Below are 21,468 nucleotides of genomic sequence, written 5' to 3'. Positions count from 1 at the left end.
CCCCACCTCTGTCTGAGAGGGGGTTTTTCTACTATCCCCAGGTCAGTGCCTTTGATCTGGATCAACTCACTTAATAGTTTATTGAGTGCTGACTTCTGAAAGGGTTTCACTTACCACTGCCAACCCCTGCAACCTGACTCAGGCCCCCATTCCAAAAGGGCCATGTGTTGGGATCCTGTCTCCTGCTTTCCTGGAGGACTCTCAGGATCTCATGAATATCTGCCGGAGCCCGCCGCAGAGATGGAACAGTACCTGAAAGGGGGGGGGGGGGGTGAAGCCTAAGAAAAAAGAAGAAGATAGGAAAGAGCTTCGGGAGGGCATACAGTCACTATTGCAGCCCCGTCTTTATTTAACACAGCCTTTATATAAGTTTTCGGATACAATAGCAGAGCAGGATAGCAAAGCACAGAGTACATTACCATAGGAATGCTGACATTTACATAAGTTCCTATATATCCTTCCCTCAGGGTAGAACATCCTTTTCTGGGCTGTAAAGCATTCCACTCTCTTAAAAGGGTTTCTTTATGATGCAAGTCTCCCCACCAGGGTCAGTAATGTTTAAGTTAACATCTTGCTTCCTTGAACCGTTGTTAAGCAGTCTCAGCAGCTGCCTCATGGCTATCAGCTACGTGACTTCTTCAGTGCCTCAAAATGGCTCCTGACAAATATCTAATTAGAATTCTTTCAATGCATTCAGATTTGGTTTTTTCCCATTCTTCAACAGTAACATAAAAGGCAAAAAAGGTATAGTTGATAAACAAGACGAGACTTTTTATAGGGCATTTGCAGGTATTACAAGTTTTCTTCCCTGGTTACAGGCTCTCGGCTTATTTTGAAGAGTGAGAGCTTACCCAAAAGTCATAGTAAATGATTCTACCAGGATTCAAACCCAAGTCTAGCTGATACTAGAGCTCTTGTTTTTCCAGCTGGGCCCCATCCCCAGAGGTCGGTGGGAAGCCACAAATTTGCATTTCTAATAAGATCCTGTGACACTGGTGCTGCTGGTCCTCAGGCCACACCTGAAGACCCTCTGTATCAGTGGTCCCCCACCCTGAAGAGCCCCAAACACCACTTCCAGGTGATTCTGATGTCGGTGATCCACAGGTTGTACTTGTGGAAAAAAGTACAACTTGCTAGCAGAAGCTACTGGGAAGTCCATAGTAACTATAATTCCAAACAGCATGGGCAAAATACAGTGCTAAATACAAGTTTTAAAATAATTAGACATGAAAGGTAGGGGGACAATTAATTTTGAATGGGCAGTGGTAGGATCCAAAGACAATTTAATGGGAAGGAGGCATCTGAGTCAGAGCTAGCTGTATAATTTACAAGGTCCAGTGCTAAATGAAAATCTGGTTTCCTTTGTCTCAAAGGCAGGAAAAGTGTGTCATTAATAAAACTGAAATATAAAGCTGTTTCTTTTCTTTCTCAGTCTCTTAACTTGTCATAGTGGGGGCTTTTTTATTATTATTATTTGCTATTTAATAATATTCAGAGTAAAGAAAAATAAAAATTCTAATTATTTGCATGAATTTTATCTTTCATTTTTGTATTGTGCAATGTCAATTTTAAATGCAGTTAATTAATATGCAGAATTGCTAACAGTACACAATTCAGATTTTGGAGCTCATACATATTTCATTCCTACCAGAACAGTGGAAATGCTGCACGGAACTAACTGAAGTCTTGGAATTCTCTATCTTTCCTTTTCCTTTTGTCATCATTTCCAGCTCAAGTGGTTGGCTAATTCCAGTGAAGTAACATGCGTAAGAAAGGATCTGATGGGATTCCTTTTTCATTCTTGTTTCTTGGACCACAGCTGCCTTCTTTCTGTTGAAAGTTAAGTTCTTGTTAGAGCAGAAAGTGTAGCTTCTCCAGGCTAGCAGCGCCCCCGCTTAGTTGTAGAGGTAACACACTTACCTTGTACTCACCTTGAACTCTCAGACATAGTGAGTCCATCAGAATTCTGTGCTCACAAGACATCTTGAAACTCTGTGTGAATGGAGCGACAAGGAACAGAGGCATGCATGTTTTGCATGCGTCTCTTCTGCACCTGTGTATACTCCATTTCCATCAGTCTTCACTTACAAAACACAAGTTCAAGGGTAAAATTGTTAAATATCTCAGGACAGCAACAGGAATACAGTCAATAATATTGTAATAACTGTAGTGCCAAGTAGGTACTAGACCAATCAGAGGGATCACTTCGCAAATTATAAAAATGTATAACCACTGTGCTGTACACCCGAAACTAAAATAAAATAATATTGAATATCAACTATAATTGGGAAAAAAACAAGCATGAGTCTCTTCTAAACCTGCACAGGATACCACAAAGCTGGCTCTAATTTGGTATTTGAATGATGAGGCATAAAATAGGAGGTTAAGAAGAGAATTCCCATTCAAGAGAATCAGGTGGGGTGAACAGAAGAAGGCACACATTCAGTGCCATAAAAACATAGGGGAAATCATATTCTATCTCAAGAGAGACCTCCTTCCTTTTGGACCTAGGTCACTGTCAATGGGCCCGGGATCTAGCTGACTGGGAATAGAGCATTCTCTTGAGAAAGCTGTCCTCAATGGCGAGCAACGGAAATTGTTCACTTTTTTTTTCAAACATAAGAATAAAAATAAATGTGAAATTATTTTATTTTTATGTCATATTTTCTCTCAAAAGCAAGAAACCTCATGAAAGCTATATATGTTATTGATCAGTGTAATAGAAGTATAAGAAGATAATTTTCAGTTTTTGATTGCCTAGAAGACATTTTGGTTTTTTAAATAACATTATAAAGAAATATTTCCACTTGTTTGTTAGTTTTTTATATGACACCATGTTTATTAAATCATATTGTTATTACTTTCTCTCTCCCCTCGGTTATTACCATGAAATACTGAGGCGCAACGCCCAGCATGCTGGGGATTGTTTTGTAACCCAGCTAATAGTTTATGAAAGAGTAATATATCTTTGCTTTCAAATTACTCTCATGTGAGCTAAAATTAGGCCTCATATCTGCTTGTGTTATCCAAAGTAGGAGAAAAGTCTTATCAAATTGCCATTATCAGACTTTGTATAAAATATATTTACTTTTATCTAGAGATTAGATGTTATACATTATAGATTAAAATAACGTAAGAATTCAGTATTTAATTTTTCAATATAAATTTAAAATATTATATCAAATACTCGCCAATGTATCTATTAATATACTCAGTTGATGTATCAGGGTTCAAAACTGAATTCTAATGTTTGAGATGCAGGTATGTTTTGTAAATGTATAACTTTTAATATTAAGTTTAAATTATACAAGTAATTTATTAGTACTTTCTCACTGTAGAAAATGCAAACGATACAGATAAGGCAGTTCTTTCTGATGATACTCCTCCAGAGGTAACAATTATAATCACTATGATAGGTATAATTTAAATTATTTTATTTGCATTTATATCATAATGTACATGTGGGAATTTTTAAAAATATAAGAGGTGTTATTTTATGCTTATTGTTCTGAAATGTACTTTAATTTTAAACTGTCAGTGTCGTACATACTTGCTTTGACAGGTGTGTATGCATAGATCGAACATGTTCTTTTCAACTGCTGCCAGTCTTTCTTAGATGTTTCATTGTTTGTCCATTTATCTCCCTCCTAATGACATTTTGGTTATTTCCAATTTGTCGCTCTACATACAATTCAATAATATACAGCTTTGCTCATGCTTCTTTGTTTACAGGCAAAGATATTTTCAAGGATACAAAAAAAAAATAGAACTGATAGGTCGTAAGGTATGTATTTTAAATAAATTTTTATAGATCCTCTCAAATTGCTCTCCAAAAAGACTTCACCACTTTACACCTGTGTCCCTATATTCAGGCCATAACACTTGTTATGTTGAATCTTTTAAAGTATTGGAAATCAAATGGGTGAAAACTGGTATGAGTTCTCTTAGGAATGCAAGGAAAGTCTAATACTCAAAAATCTATTAATAAAATAATCTATATTGATAGCGGAGAAAATCATACTACACATACTGAAAAGGCATTTGATAAGACCCAAACCTCTCTCTGCAATGGTTAATTTTGTTAGAGCAGAGTATTCAGATATTTGATCAAACACTATTCTAGATGTCTCTGTGAAGGTATTTCTTTTTAGATGAGATAAACATTTAAACAGTAGACTTTGAGTAGAGCAGATTACCCTTCATCGTGTGAGTGCATTTCATTTAATTAGTTGAAGGACTTAAGAGAAAAAAGTTTGACCTCCTCCTCAGAGGAGGCTCTGCCAGCAGACTGCCTTTGCATTGGAACTGCAGCATCCCTGGGTCCCTAGCCTGCCAGCTTACCCTGCAGATTTTACACTCGTCAGCCTCCATAATCACAAGAGCCAAATTCTTAAAATAAATCTCTTTTTCTCTACCCACACAGTATGCATATAGACGAACACATACAGAGACACACAAATATACCACATATATAGACAAAGAGACCAAAAAATTGCATCCACATCTACATTATACGCATATCCCGACTCTGTTTAAACAATAGTCTACAGAATAACGAGAAGGGCACTAGACTTGGTGCCAGAATACCCGGGTTCCAATTCTGGCTTTGCCACCTACCAGTTATATAACCTTCGGAAAGTTATCTATTATCACTGAGCTACAATTTCATGTCTTAAAATAAAAATAAATAAATAATATCCTACCCATAGACCGACAGTTCTTAAACAATTATTATTGATAGATTACTATGGAGCACACAGTAAGTATTAAGTATTTGCTTTTTAAGGAATAGATGTCCACAAAAACACACACACTCCATTTACGCTGGCCTTTCATTCTTTCTTATGAAAATTTGTATATTCACAGAGGATTCGTGTGTGTGTGTGTGTGTGTGTGTGTGTGTGTGTGTAATGAGACTATCTGCTATGAGACTAGAAACCTCCATTCTTTTCTTTTTATTTTTGAATTGGTGTCAGCAAGTATTTGTGTCTTGGGTTTTAGTTTTCATGTGTGTAGTGTTTCCGCCCCACCCCCACTCCGCCCCAAGCAAAAAGACACCACCATTAATAGGGAGGGTAAAAAAATAGACCATAGATATCTCAGTTCAAGACAACACCCAGAACTCTGACTTGAAGATACTTTAGATATAACATTCCAGCCTTCTCAAAGTCAGGCCCAATAACTCCACAGCTGACAAGGAAACAGCTGACAGATTTTACCACATAAAAATTCATAACTTCTGAGTGATGGAAGACACCATAAACTAAGTTAAAAAGGCAAGTGACAAACAGAGGTATTTGCAACATACATAACAAACAAAGAATTTATATCCAGAATCTATAAAGAGCTCCTACAAATTGATATGAAAAAGACAAATATCCCAACAGAGCAATGGGCTTGAGATATAAACAAGCAATTCATAGAAGAAAAGCAAAGATCCAATAAACATATAAAAAGATGTTCAACCTTACTAGCAATTAGAGAAATGCAAATTAAAACTATAACGAGCTATCTTTTTCTATCCCCACCACATTTGCAAAAATTTAAAAGCTTGGCAATATAACACTACTGATGGGAATTTAAGAAAACTGGCGCTCTTGGGTAGCACTGTCAGGGAGCAAGTAAAGATTGGTAAATCTGTTGTGTTTTTAAATGTATATGCCTTTTGACCCCACAATTCTACTTCAGGATTCCATTCTGTAGAAAGAAATAATCACCTCTATGTGCAAATATTTAATATGTATAACAGGTGCAATTGCACCATAGTTTGTATATAGCAAAAGTAACTCAGCCTTCATGAACAGGCAAGAGGCTCCTGAAACACCATGAGTATTTACTCATTTCAGAGGTCACAGAGCTTTCTTCCGGATGCCATGTCAGACTGGAAACTTATCATCAGTCGTTGGGGATAAGACTGTTTCTCTCTACACAGGGTGGGGTAATTTATAATAGCAAACTTGTGTTCCGCGTTGAATATTTAGAATGGTTGAATATTTAGACTCTAAGACCATGGGCCTTCTTACATTGGAAATTGATCTGACCAATAGATCTCCTTAGGGTTTTAGTTAACATCTCAGGGGTTCAAGAGGAAAAGAGAACTGAGTGGACTGAGTGATACAAGAAAGCTTTTTAATGGAAGTGGCCTTTGGCTGCATCCTGATCGATGTGTAGAATTTGCGCAGGAAAGGCAAAGTGAATTTCCCATGATATAGAAGAGATGTAATAACTTTGGAAGAGCTCCTGTGTACATGATGCTTGGCTTTGCACTCACTATCACAAGAGGCAATGTAGGCTATTGGTTAAGAGCACAGCTTCTGGAAACTTCCCAGTCTCAAAGCATAGCTCTGCTGCATATTAAATGTGGGACTTTACCTTCTCTGTGACTGAAATGTTTCATCTGTCTAATTAAGGTAGTCATAGCAACCACTATAGTTTCACAGTGAATGCATTAATACATATAAGTACTTTGTAAGTACTTACTGTGTGTTGACTATTTTTGTTACACACAACAGTCCCGTGTTAGTTAAACTGCAGGGAAGTGTACCCAGTTTGACTGCCAAAACCTTCTTACAGATGTGAGTTACTGAGGGGAAGAGAGAACAACTATCTTCTTCCACTTTATAACATTGGGAAGAGGGAAGGCTAGGTTCAAACTAGCCTCACCTGTTTTTGAATTCTGTACACTTTCCTCTCTCAGTCATACTACCTCTTACTTCTTTGTGCTCAACAAATATGTGTTGCATTGGATGCAACAGAAGAGCAAACACGGCTTAATTCTATTTTTTCCCTACCCTCTGGCTGAAACAAGCAATTTCGTTGCAGAAAATTGTATTGCTGTGTTACCCGATGCTGATACTGGATATCTCAATCACTCCATAGCTAGTAGGTTCAGGTTCCACCCAGGGTCTATTCCTTTCTTCTCTTAAAATAATTTTTCTACCTTAGAGTTGTTTCCATTTCATAAATCTGCCAAATAATAGTAATGACAAAAGCAACTACCACCACTCATTAAACACCCAATGTGCTAAACACCCTGTGTGCTAAGCACTTTACATGCATTATCTCATTTAATCACCACAACAACATCTTATTATTCCCATTTTTATAGTTGTCAGAGTAAGGATAGAAGAATTAAGCTTTTTGCCCAAGATCACACAACTAATCAGTTTAGTAGCTGGGATTTGATCCCAGGTCTGTTGATTCCCTATTCTCTCTTTCTTCCTTATTCATAATGTGCTCCTTAGAATATTCTATAAGCAGATTAAGAATTATGACTATTAAAGCCATCAGCTTTAAGAAAGACCTCAAACTTCGTTTTATATCATGAAATTATTTCATGCAGTAAATCTCCTCAACCAAAGTTTATGCAGCGATGGTTGACTTGTTCCTCTGGTTACAGTGGAGGGACCCAGATTCAAAATGATCTGCCATTGCCCATAATACCTTTTGTAATCTCTCACCCTTACCTGGGAAACTGAGGCATGCTTTAGTAAAAAAAATGTGCCACTTTGCAAGTGATGTTGATAATGGGGGAAGCTAAGCACGTTTAGGGCCAGAAGACATGTGGGAAATCTCTGTACCTCCCTCCTAATTTTGTTGTAAACCTAAAACTGCTCTAAAAATTGTCTTTAAAAAAAAAAAAAGACAAACAATAAAACTGTTTATCTCAGATGCGCAAATAAAGGACACAGGATGCCTTTACTTTTAAATTATCTGGGTAATTGCATCAATTCTCATGTAAATTGCAGTAAATAAACAAATTATATAAATGTGTGTGTTTGTATGTATCACTATAGAAATATATAACATTGAATAAAATGTTTTGATACTTTAGTAATCCTACAATTAGCTTTGATTCTTTTTTTTAAATAATGTGCTGCAGGCTACATGTGTGTTAACATTTGTCATGCTTTCTTTTATATCCTATCTAATTTCCAACCAAAATCTGCTTTGATTGTTTGACTTTGGAACACGTGCTTATTGATTGAGTTCAAAGTTCACATATCCAATAACTAACCTAGTCATGTATTGATGTATCCATGGTCCTATTCCTAGGTAACTGCGGTGGTCATTAGTGCAGCTCATCGACTTTTTCTAATACCCCATTTCTGTCACTTCCTGTCTTCTGTGTGTTGGAAGAGGCCATGTGACTCGCTCTGGCTAAGGAGTTGTAAATATGAGCCTTCACTCCTAAACCAGAGCATTCAACTCTTGATCTGAGACTTCTGGGGCTTTCTTTCCCTTTGTCAGGACAGCCAGAAAACTTCCAGATTATGGCCGCTCTATTGGTTTGGGTCTTGGAGTCAGTATGATCCAGAGCTGTGTTGGATATATAACATGAGAGAGAAATAAACTTCTCTGTGTTAAGCCCCTGAGGTCTCTTCCTCCCCATAGTGCATCTTGACTAATTGAAAATATACTATATTTCTTAAAGAAAAAAATTTAAAATAATCAAGTTGCTTTCCGATCTGATGAGATTATGCTGTTAACTTTCTCTTTATGTATTTTGATCTCTGTTGCAATCGAGAAATCATATGACATACTAATGTTACCAGGAAATTTTTTTTCATGGGTACAAATAATCAGATTTTTTTTCTGCATTTGAACACAGCTAATCAATATTTAAATGGTACCCGCATTTTATTAGCATTTCACTTGTTTTAAACTGCATGCTTCAGTTTCCCATCAGAGTAGGTAGAAAAAACACAACCCATCCTCCCACCAATTCACAATAAACCCACTCTCTGGCTTCCCTTCTATCTTTCTCTACCCCACCCCCCATTGACCCAAATTCCAGAAATTTGAGCTAGTCTCAAGGTAAGATACCTTCCCCTAACTCACCATGTATTAGTATAAACCTACTGTTTATGCCTTAAGAATCCTCAAGGCTAGGCTTTTGAAACTCAAAGCTTTTTTTTCTATTTTTGCCATAGCATCAATTCTCCATGGCAATGAACAACTTTAAAGTCTGGGCTCGAAACAAGGAAGGGTCCGGGGGTTGTGGGGTAACAGAAAATCACAGGAAAAATTAAGACTGCTATTAATATTTTAAGTTATCATTCCACCACAAGTATTCTCTGGTTTCATTGCAACTTGGCAAATTTCAAGAGCTTCAGCTCACCTTTGAATCTCTTCATCCTTTGACTACTCCTGGGAGAATCCTAGGAATATGCTTTTACTGTGGTCCTCTTCTCCTGCTAACTGCCAGCTAATGCCCAGGAACCCAGGAGGGTACTACAAAAGCCTCCTATGCCACTTCCTGTGGCTGCTCAAACCCATGGCATCAGGCTGCCAAGACAGTGAAGGCTTTCCTGCATTCTTAAAGTTTCCCGGGGATTTTAAAGAAGTACCTCTTTTGGATTGTACTCATTGTTTAATATCCTTGGCCATGAGCTTATAGAGCTGGTGCAGGGGATGCTCTGAGTGACAGACATGGCCCCTACCCCCTAATACCATTCAAATTCTTGTGCCTCGACCATGTGACTTCTACCTTTTCCTCCCAGAGAAATGAGTCTTATCTAGCAGGCTCCTGATCCTGCAGGCAATAAGTTGTCTAGCGGGTCAGCCCCATGGGCCCTGGATGTGCTTAGACCTTGAATCCTAGGACAGAGAAAGCCGGGATTTTCAAGCTAAGACTCTCGCCTTTCCCCACCCTCCAAAAATAATGATCCCAAAGACTGACCAATATACACATAAATACTGGCATTTGGCATTCCTTCCGTTTATTGGCTAAAAGGCCAGAACTGGAATTTTGTTCACAGATACCAGTCTAGCTACCTCCACCTCTACTCTGAACTCAGAGGCTAAGGGCGGGGTGAGGGATAACACCTGTGACAACGGTTCATGCCCTAGAGAGAGACTGGATACCTTCTTCCCCTGCACTGGGAATGAAGTGGTCTTTTGCACTATAGCCTTCCCATTCTCTTCTTAGATAAATCCCTTGGCAAGTAAAAAATTTAAATCTCTCTTTAAAAATCTCTTAGCCTGATACATTAAGACAATAACATTCTCCTCTCTGGTAAGCTAAATAATGGCCCCTATAATGGCCGCGCCCTAACCCCCAGAACCTGTAAAATGGCAAAAGGGACTTTGTGGAGTGATTAAATTAAGAATCTTGAGATAGGGAGGTGATCCTGGATTATCCAGTGGGCCTGATTTAATCACAAGGGTCTTTATAAAAGGATGCAGGAGGAATCAGAGTCAGAAGAGAAGGCAAGGTGAAGATAGAAACAGAGACTGGAGTGGTGGATCCACAAGTCCAAGAAAGCCATCAGCTTTCAGAGCTGGAAGCAAAAAAGAGAGCAACCCCATGGAGTCTCTAAGAGAAATCAGCTTTGTTGACACCTTAATTTTAGCTCTGCAAGACTTATTTGAGACTTTTGACTTTTAGAACTATAAGACTTTCAAAACACTAAGCTTGTGAGAATTTGTTACAGCGGCAACAGTTAACTAATACATCCTCCTTACTCAAGGTAACACTAAGCTCAGACCCTATCATATCCCAGGAGATTTAGTGAAATAGCAGTGCTAACTTATATCTGGAATTTTACCATATAGCTCTGGAACTATAGAAGCAATAGGAGTTTGAAAGAACCTAGAAGCTATGTTTCTTACCAAATAGATGCTTGGAATCAGTTTGCCCACTTGTTCATGGAATCGTAAGCTTCTCATCACGTGGTAGATACACACTAAATCTAAAACTGGTAGACCACTTTCAACACCAGCTGGCATTTGCTAACTGAATGATTCAGGGCAAGTAACTTAACCTTTGTAAAATAGAACTTGTTAGCTATCTAAAAAATATACATATATTGCAATTCAATGAGATAATGTAAGTGAAAGAATTTGATATCCCATAAAGACCTTTACCCTCTATGAGATATTCTTACATATAAAACTATGTCATAGAATGTATGAAAAATTCCAGTCAATTGCATTTGCTGTTTTTTCAGATTTCAGATAAATGGGAGTTATTGAAATCTGCCTCAGGTTTTCTTTTAAGGAGCTCAGATGTCATCAAAAAAGCTTGGGACTCCATCTCAAAGTTTCCTTCCAGCCCTGCCGTTCTATAATTCTAAATGTCAGCATGGATGATGCTATGATAGCACCATTAATTAATTCTCTCCTGGCAGATAGATAGGGACCAAAAACCCAGGAAACTAGCTAGAGTTGGTCAAGAATGAAGGATGGTGTGGACCAGTGTACAGACTTCCGAGTATATGTACATATACATATAATGACTGCATGAATACAGTATATGTCTGGGGCTATGCTCGGCACTGGGTTACATAGAATGAGTAACTGGGGAACAAGGAGAGTTATGAAAATGAATTAAGACAAAGTTCATGATCTCAGTGGCTATATGATCAAATGGGAGAAACAAATATGCCACCCACAACAGCCCAATGTCCCTAGGCTTCACCGTCCTGTGGTTTCTAGTGATTTCATATTACTTTTATACCTACATCTCCTTGATTTCCAAGGATACATCTACTTGCACAGAAATTCAACTCCTTGGTAAAACCCCCAATATTTCTAGGGGTCTCCAGGGATTATCTCACAGGTGCCCACCAACATTCCGGGCCTGCTGGCTACTGCCACTTCCTACAGGGACTCCACCGGGCACACGCTGTTCCTGCTGCCATCACAGCTGCCAGGTGGGGCCCTTCTGTGTTTTATTAAAGTAGTTAAGGTCGGAGCCAACTTTTCATTCCAGCGCTTGTAGAAGCTTAAACCTTTCTCCCAATTTCTGCGAGTTTCCATGGCTTCCACCTCCTTACCTGCTTTGTTTACCACCCGCCCACTTCCAACATCCTCCTCCACATTCTTGCTTCAGAACTCAGCTACTTCTGTTTCCAAAGAAATCCATGTACGTCAAGCACTTCGTATTTTTACTCCCTCATTCTCTCCCTTTTGCAAATTTAATTGACAATTTGTATGACAAGGAAAGGGCAGAGCAGGAATTCAAAGGGACATCACAAACGGACGTCCTTTCACCAGCCACTGGCTCCAAACCTCCTCTTTCCGGTTCCTGTATCATTTTTTGGTGACAGAGATGTGAGGACACAAGTCAAATGTCAGCCTTACAAGCCAGCAGTGTGATGTCAAGCTGCTGCTGTTTGTATCATTAAGGACTGTGGGACGGGGTTGAGACTGAGCACCTGCACCCTATAAGGACAAATCAGACATAGCAGGGCACTAGAGAAGATGCCTCTTTCATTTTCTAGGATTCTGAGTGTTTCAAAGTATCAGTCATGCACCAGATGTCACTAAAGGAGGCTTTTTTGAAACAATGTGACTTAAAATAATGAGGCTCAGATTGTTGCTATGAGCTCAGGGAGAAAACATACACAAGCAGAGGCGGATTTACCCTGCAGCTAATGAAGCTCAAGCTTCAGGGCCTGTCACTTTGTGCAGGTTTTTCTCAAGGCCCCGTCCCTAATTTTGTATTTATAATTTATATTCGTTTTCTTAAAGAAGATTTTCCAAGTTGTTAAGTTTCAGGTCTCATGAAATCAACCACCCAGGATACCACCACCTGCACACAGACACATGCACACGGGTGCTCTCACTGGACAAGCCCCTTGGAAAATTAAGAAACATGAAAGCTGTCTACAACCATGCTACCCTGAACAAGCTGGATCCCATCTGATCTTGGAAGCTAAGCAGGGTCGGGCCTGGTTAGTACTTGGATGGGAGACCCCCTAGGAAGACCAGGTGCTGTAGGCTTAAAAATTTTTAAAAATAAGGGATCGTAAACTGACAAGGGCCTTGCAATCTGTGAGGTCAACCAAAGGATTGCCTCACCTAAAAAAAAAAAAAAAAAAAATAAATAAAGAAATAAAAAAAGAAATAAATAAAAAAAAAAAGAAACATAAAGAAACACGAAAGCTTTGAGGCTGACCTCCTCCCAACCCTCCCTGTTTCAGAGTCTGTGGTCTTGGATCTCAATATTAGCATTCTCCGTGCTCCCTCTGAACAGACACCACTACCCTGCTCGGTGCGCTCATCTGCCTTTCCACACCCCATTATCTAATCTAGCGGTCTGCATAATACAGACTGTGGGTCAAATCCAGCCCACCTTTGGTTTTTGTAAATAAAGCTCTACTGGAATACAGCAACACTTATTTCATTCATGTGTTATTTATTAAGGCTGCTTTCATGAGGCAGAATTGAGTTGTGCAACAGAGACCAAACTGTCCTAGAGCCTAAAATATTTACTCTTCTGGCCGTGTACAGAAAATGTCTGCCAACCTCGAGTCTTAATCCTGGTAACTTCATAACTGATATTGATAACTCATTCCATCAGCCAATAATCTGTTTAAGAAGTAAACCTAGTCATGCTCTTTCATTTTCTTGCCATAAAACTTAAAACGAAATCCAACATCTCACCAGGCCCCGCAAGACTTTACATGATCAGTGTCGCCTGATCTATTCCCCTGCCTCTCACCCTTTCACTCCCCATGCCAATCTCACTTCCTGTTCTTCGGACACACTAAATGGCTTCCAAGCTCTAGGTCTCTGTACTTCATTCATCCTAGGAGCCCTTCCCTCAGATGTCACATGGCTGGTTCTTAAGATTTGGGTCTCAATTCAAACATTGTCTCCCTAGAGAGGCCTTCCATGACCATTTACAAAATATTGTCCCCTAGCTTCAGTCACTTTCGGTTATGTGCCCTGGTTTCTTTTTATATAGCTCTTGCAATCATCTAGTTTGTTTACTTGTTTACCATTGATTCCCCGCATTAGAATGTAAGCTTCCCGGGACCAGGACTTGTCTGTCTTACCCAGAGTTGGAAAGTGCCTGGAATGGTGGCTCTCACATAACGGGTTCCCAAGAAATATTTCTTGAACAAATGAATGAACAGAACTGTCATGCCTTAATAAGGGGATTCTGAAAGGTGAAAAGGAATAACCTTTAATAGAGGAATTTCAGAACTGCACACATAGCCGTGTGGTTACATTGTAGGAAGACCACCCAGAGGGTCAATGTATTCTCCTTCTGGTAGCCTCTGAATGCAGGTTTCAGGTTTAATCCATGACCAGAAAACCACCCATAGCTGAGATGGATTTAATGAAAGCCCCACCTTTTATACTCTCGCTAAAGAAAGAAAACTCATGTTAGAGTTCAGCCTGGACGGGTGAACCTATTTGTTGATCACATTGCAATTAACAGCCTCTGACACTGAAGCATTAACCAGAGGCAAGGCCTTCACCTTAAAACCTTCTTCTGCAATTTCAGGCATTGTACTGACATTAACCAGTGATGTTTTTCAAAAATCTCTTCCTGCTTCTATTTCTACCCTACCAGGCTCACTCCAGTCATCCAAGACAAGCTCAGCACATTCCCTACCTGCCCCCACCTGCACTGCTTCCCTACAAGGGGAACACCCTCCCAAGCCTCTCACCATCTCCACTTGCCTATCCTTAAGTCCCACCACCCCCATCCCAGAGATCCCTAAAGTCTGCATTAAATATTTCTTCCCTGACATTCTGTTGCACTTTCTACTTTACTAGTTGCCTGTCACTGCACAACAAACACCATTTTTTTTTGTCTCATGACTTTGTGGATCAGGAATTTGGGCAGAGCTCAGCTTGGTGGATTTTCTGTTCCATCTAATGTAAACTTGAAGTCATTGGGTAAAATTCGTCGGCTAAATGAGTAGTTCTGTTTCAAGACAGCTCACTCAATGTTTGGCACATCGCTGGGGATGGTGCAAAGCTGGGCTTAGCAGGGACATGGCCTCTAGCATGTGCAGGTGGGCAGTGAGACTTCTTCTGTAGCAACTCAGAGTCCCCAGAGAGAGTCTTCCAGGAAGCTTCTTGGGCGGAAGTTTCCTCTTTGAAAATAAAAATGTTGTATTCATGAGATGGTCTCCCAAATTGCCTCCAGCCCCAAGAGTCTCACACTTTAACCCTGTTTCAGAGTTTCTGTGCTCAGCAACTAATTCTGCTTTACTCGGAAAGCAGAAGACTTTTAGGAGCAACAGACAAATTATAATAGAATATTTTAAGAGCTGTTCATCAAAAGGGATAAGAGTTACAAACTAACCTGGTAGAACAGGATTGCAAATGTAGACATACATCACTACACTAGCAAAAACAAAAACAAAAGAAACTTCTTTGTACTCCTTAACCGATTTAATCTTCCTCATAAGCAGCTTCTCTTCCAACCCTGCTAGACAGCAGTCATGTGCAATAGAGAAAGGAACAGAACTTAGCTTAATAATCAGCAATGTCTCCATATTAAAATGACTCTTTTGGACGAATATTCACTTAAATATAAACTCTTTACACAGAGTTGTTTCTCTCCTTTTCTCCCTCTTTTCTCAAGAACGTTTCTGAGTGATGGTGAAAGCTCGAGAGTATTTCTGATCAGCGGGGAGGCAGGAGGGAACCGAGGCCGTGGGAGGCAGCTAGCCCAGGCACTGTCTCTCTCTGCAGACCTGGGATGGGGTGGTCATGGTAATCTAACCTCAGAATTGGCCTCCCCTAAAGATGGTCTTGTCTAGCCTTATGGCAAGAAATGGTGTCCCCCATGCTCATGACTGACCTTTGCCATAATTCCATGCCCTTGGCAGTTGCCTATTTCTGCCCCAGGCTGCTGCTGGCCTGGCCCTCTTCTGAGCATCTCTGTGTTTTTTCACCAGGCTGTGCAGCAAGTTTCGGACCCTTTGACCAACACACCAAGGTTCAGAGGCTCATCCTTGGGCTCACCTCTCTAGCCACTTCCCTCTACCAGTTCTCTTGGAGACCTGAAGTGTTCACCAGGCCACGCCTGGGACAGAGCAACAACATTGCACAACTCCGGGGAGGGGAGCACTCTCAAAGAATACAGTGTAATGGGTGTCTCCGGAGCTACAAAACACACAGGTTCCACTATGAAAAACAGGCCACCAGCCTCAGTATTGGAGTCACTTTAGATGACTCCCAAAAGGAGAAATCATCAACAAATATGTTTGACTTTTTGGCTCTTCCCTGTCCCCACTTTCTTCTCCCCCCGATCCCCCAAACCTAGAAATCAGATTTCTCCCTGAGCATCCCATGTAACCAAGACTCTCCTTACATTAAGTCCTGAGTTTTCTCTACTTAAGTTTCACAGAAACTTAGGAGCTAGCCCAGCAGCCCTGGCTCCTGATTTGCTAATGGGAGCTCGAAGAATATAGAAACTCACTTCTCTTCCCTTAACCTTGGTTTCCAGGACCATTGTCTTGGTCCTCAAAGATGAAAATAACTTTATGATTAGAGTTGGTCTGCACCCTTTCCCTGAGGCTCTTGGAGCCTGGGGCAACAACCATTCTAAGAGATCAAAATACCACAGAAAATATGTTTTAAATGATCACCCCCCCCCATATGCATATATGTTGCAAACATGGTTTTTACATTTTTATAGATAGTGGCATTACAGAGCTCTCAGGGGTTAAGAAATACGGTGAACACTTCTCTTTCTTATGCTTATACAAGATTAACTTCCTATGAACCTTCTTCCAGGGTCCATTTTCCCAACCTTTGGGTTTTCTTAACATTCTTATAAAGAAGGGGTATGTTCTTATCACAGAAATGATTATTTCTGTTATGAGCTGGCTGCATGTTTTTGATTATGCTTCACTCACTGTAGATTTTGAGGTAAAAGAACTGAAATACTATGCCTCATATTTTCGCCCTTCAGGAAAACATCCTACATTCTGTCTGGTCTTAGCTGTACAATAAAGGAGCTGTTTGATTTAGAATGTCACTTTGCTTTTATGGAGTTCAGTTTCTTCATCTGTGAAGTGAGAGGGTTAGTGACCTCAGTGGACCTCTGGCTATCGACTTAACACGAACTGTTTGTAGTTGCATTTGATTCATACAGTTTCCACCTTAATCGTTTATGCCTCCTCATTCTTTCAAACTCAACTCCTGGTCGCCTTCCCCTGGAAATCTTCTCAGTCTTCTTCCTCAACACGCTCCTTGGCTCCCAGACTCAGTTAACAGAGCTTCTTTTTAGATACTAAAACTTCTTATATGTATAACAGAGTTTATTATGCACTCTTCACACAATATAATAATGATCTGTTTAGAAAAGACTGGATTATTAAAAATATCTCTATAACCCAAGAATCTAGCATAGTATCTGGTTTCAATAAATATTTAACAAATTAATTATTTTATACCAATCTGTGATAGTTATTTCTGCATACACCTTTAATCTCTAAGAGGCTGCTGGGATCATGCTGAGGCCCAGGGGTGACTAGCGCAGCTTGCCTTGGAACAAGTGAGTATTTAAGACTTCTTTGAAAAGACTCATCCTGGGGACACAGAGCCATTCTTGGCAGGAAAAAAAAAAAAGGAAGAATATTAATTTTATATTTTTATAGTTTTTGCATAAAAGAACAAATGCCTTATAGTTTGATGAAACATAATGATAGGCTAGGCTTCAATCTCTAAGACTGGAGGGTAAAGGCAAAATCTGCATGTACCTTGCTGGAAATTCAACCTGGCCAGTGTCAAGCTTCCTTTGCCTGGCTTATTGGCAAATACGTAGCTTTCGCATCCAGTATAATTAAAACCTGGGCAGCTTCTCCATGTCTCATGATCGCTTTGAAAATCCAGCTGGTAATTCTTTTACTTTTTTGTTCTGTTCTCATCACCTGGACACATGGATAATCTCAACTCTCGGGTCCTTATTTGATCCTGTGAAACTGGAGTTTTCCAGAACATCAGAGACCTCCTGAAAGCTAAGACTTCTCCAAGTTTATTGTTTGTGGATAAATGTGACATTCCAAGGAGTCTTAGGAATTTCTTATTTCTTTTCATCAAATCGTGTTTATTTCAGGGGTACCAGAGGGTTAGTTCAAATGGCAACCATATTGACTCCTTGTGTAGGCACCCCTAACCTCCTGTTAAACAAGGACATTATCAAACTTGCCAGAGATCTGTCAGTGCTCTCAGTGAAGTTCAAGGGCTGGAGATGTGAGATGTTTCCCACTGTGTTGGCCCCTGGGAGGTGCAAGCAATTCTGCCATATGTCTTACCAACTCACCAGCCATTCCCTGTGTTCCTTGCTCTGCACGTTCATCTCCCAGGGATTTGCTACACTATTCAAAGGGAAAAACCCTCCAGATGAAGAAGAATTCTTCTTAGGATGAAGAATGTTACATGAAGGGGCAGGAAAGGAAGTGAACAGAAAATAAGCTTAAGGAAATGGAAGGTAGCTCTTGGGTCACGGCTTTTTTCCACTCTTCATAGATGAAAAAATAACCAAAATAGGTTGTTTCCAGAGTGCCTGTCGACAGGAGATGATATCATTTTGCAACTTACAAAGCATGAAAGAGTCTCTCTAATTTTTTTTTTTTAAAGGTCTCATGTTTAAGCCCTTGATACAGACCTGGCTTAATCCTTCCAGAAAACTAGAGAAATGTGTATGTGGACAGTGGTGACTCCTAGCCCTGCCCCCGCCCCACCCATCCCCAGGGTCTATTACAGTGGTGGGACCAAGGAGCCCAGTGTTGAGCATCTCAGCACCTTATGTGTAACATCGGCCATTGTCGAGTGCTTTGCATGAGCCAGGCCTCCGCTGACTCAGGGAATGCTCACAACTGCATAATGAGGTCTGTGTTACGAGCCCCATTTGGTCAATGAGAAAGATGAGGTTCAGAGAAGATAATTTGTGTGAACGTACACATTGAGCAGGAGGCTTTAATTCACATCTTTTAATTCGAGTCTTTCTAAATCTTAATCTGCTTTCCTAACTGCTGTGTCGTGCCAGCCCCTCTTCTCGCTAATTAAAGGGTGACATAAAAAGTTAAGCCTTTACGTTTACAGCCTAAAATGATTTTGTTTAAAGTAGCTGCTGTCAGTGGGCTTCTCAGATTCAGCGGGCAGCCCAGGCCGCGTCCTGAGGGGGTCCGCGTGTGCTGCACGCGCCCCACAGGCCCCGCTCCTCTCCCCTCTCTCTCTGTTAGCCTTCCTCGCCATTCCATTGTCCCCAGGACATAGCAATATGCCGCTAATTCTTAATAACGTATTAAGAATTAATACTAACATTAAATTATTGGTACCAATAGATATTAAATATCTATTAATAATTAATACCTATTAATCAAGTTGTGGCTGGGCAATTGAATTGATTCATTGGATGGAAACCTATGGCTATGGTTCTTCTAAGTCACTGGTTCTCAACTAGGGGGAAATTTTACTGCCCTCCACCCCCAAACAAGGACATTTGTCATTATCTGGAGACACTTGTGGTTGTCACATCTTGAGGGGGTGCTATTGGCATCTAATGGGGAAGGGCCAAGGATGCTGCTGGTTACCCCACAATATACATGATAGCCCCCAACAGCGAAGAATTATCTGGCTCCAAATGTGGCTCTAATCAAAACACAGCAGTTGTCACTCTCTATACCTAGTTATGAGACTGGTCCTGAGACCCTCACATTAATGAATCACCCGATTGATTTGCCTCCAGGGAAGAATAATGTTGAGCTCACCTCCCCTTTTGTATTTGCTTCTCGAACAAGTAGATAGATCGTGGGAGCCTTGTTCTCAGAAGGGAAATGGTGAGTGAGATAGTCCAGCAAATGCGGAGGTAGCTGGCCTCCAGCAAGAAAGTAAATGCCGAGGCCCAGGCTGAATCAGTGGTATAAGCACACCCAGATGAGCAAGCAAGCCCGCCGGAGCGCAGGGTGGACAACGCCCATCACCCCGGGAGGGAGGTGCAGGCACCATGTCCTGAGCCGGGATCTGAGAAACACAGGGAGGTCCTGCCTCAGCCCGGTCCCTGAACTACCACATTAGACTGCCTTGGCCGCCACACCTGGTCTCCAATAAGACTGTGACTCCAGAGAGTTGGTGTATTAACAAGCTAATGTGGTTTTTTTCCTGCTCAGCTAAATTCTTTTGTTCTTGGAAAATAACTTTTTTCTCCCTTCACTATTTTTTTTCCTGCAGTCCCTCTTTTTTTGTTTTATTTCTAAGGAAAATTGAGTCACACTGGTATCTTCTTTTTTTATTCTTTGGTCTCCTAACTAGGGCTTTTTGAGGATAAATATTATCTTTTTCTTAAACCAAGGGTCTGGTACGTAGCAGATGTTCAAAATACGTTTGTGGGAGAAATGGATTTTCCAAGATAAAGGTAGCAATGCAAACACATCTAATATTTTCTGTGCTTAATGGTTTCTGCTTTTAAAGCCATGTGCCCGTATTAATAAAATGTCAACTATTTAATTAGGACAACTTATGGCTTTAGCATCTGTGTTATGGAGAGGTCGATTTGAATCCACAAATGGTTATTGAACATGTACTGGTCAGTGTTTTAGGTGCTCTATGGGACATACGGTTGAACCTTCAACAACACAGATTTGCACTACGTTGGCCCACTTATATGTGGATTATTTTCAATAAATACTGTAAACGTATTTTCTCTTTATGATTTTTGAAATAAAATTTTTTTCCAGCTTACTATAGCATAAGGATACAGTATATATTACATATACCATACAAAGTACGTGTTAATCAACTGTTTATGTTATCAGTAAGGTTTTTGGTCAACAGTAGGCTGTTAGTACTTAAGTTTGGAGAAAGTGAAAAGTTACATGTGGATTTTTGACTCTGCAGGAGATCAGCACCCCAAACTCCTGCATTGTTCAAGGATGAACTGTACAGATAAATACATCACAATTTCTGCATCATGAAGTTGAATTCAGTGGGAGAAGAGACTATTTGCAAACAGCTAGCTATGCCATATTAGGACAGATATGAAAATGGGAGTACAAGCAAAGAGGGACAGGAGCAGAGAGGAGAGATGAATTTAGAGAATTTTGTCTTAACAGGGACAGCTTAGAAATAACATGACATCTGAACTGGGTCCTGAAAACTCAGTCGATGTCGATGGGTCCCCCCACAAACTGTTGCTGCCCATACCTGGGCAGGATCCACCTTATACCTGTAGGTATGATGACTTTGCTATTATTTTCTAACTTTTTAAATGTAAATATAAGGTATAGACAGAAAAGCACACAATTCATAAGTATCTGGTTCAAAGAACTGTCACAAAAAAAAGCGTACTTGTGTATACTCCTCAGGCGAAAAAATAGAACACGCCTGTCTTCCCAGAAGCCTCTTCATGCCCCCCCCCAGCATCACCCCTCTCTGTTACCTAAAGTTTAGCACTCTCCTATGACTAGCAAAACAGATTCGTTTTGCCCGATTTTATAAAAATGGAATTTTATAGTATGTTTTCACTTGTACCTTCTTCGGTCAAAATTAGTTTTACAAGAATCATACTTTTTTTCTCACCCACCTATAGTTTATTCATCTTCATTGCTGTATAGCATTTCATCACATGAATATATCGTAATATATGTATCCATTCCACTGTTGTTGACAATTAAATTGTTTTAAGTTTTTGATGACTTCAAATATTATTATTTTTGTACTGATCTTTGGTGAACATACTTTTTATTGGGTTTTTGCCTTAGAATTAAA

At 40.0% G+C, this 21,468-nt stretch overlaps 1 pseudogene; it reads left to right on the top strand.

The window, feature by feature from the left end:
• Positions 1-12,610: 12,610 nt before the first annotated feature.
• LOC118600966 lies at positions 12,611-12,729 on the top strand (annotated as a pseudogene).
• The last annotated feature ends 8,739 nt before the right edge of the window (positions 12,730-21,468 follow it).

This window comes from Rousettus aegyptiacus, unplaced genomic scaffold (genome assembly GCF_014176215.1).
Source record: "Rousettus aegyptiacus isolate mRouAeg1 unplaced genomic scaffold, mRouAeg1.p scaffold_m13_p_3, whole genome shotgun sequence".
Classification (NCBI taxonomy): Eukaryota; Metazoa; Chordata; class Mammalia; order Chiroptera; family Pteropodidae; genus Rousettus; species Rousettus aegyptiacus.
This window is presented reverse-complemented; position numbering and strand designations above follow the sequence as displayed.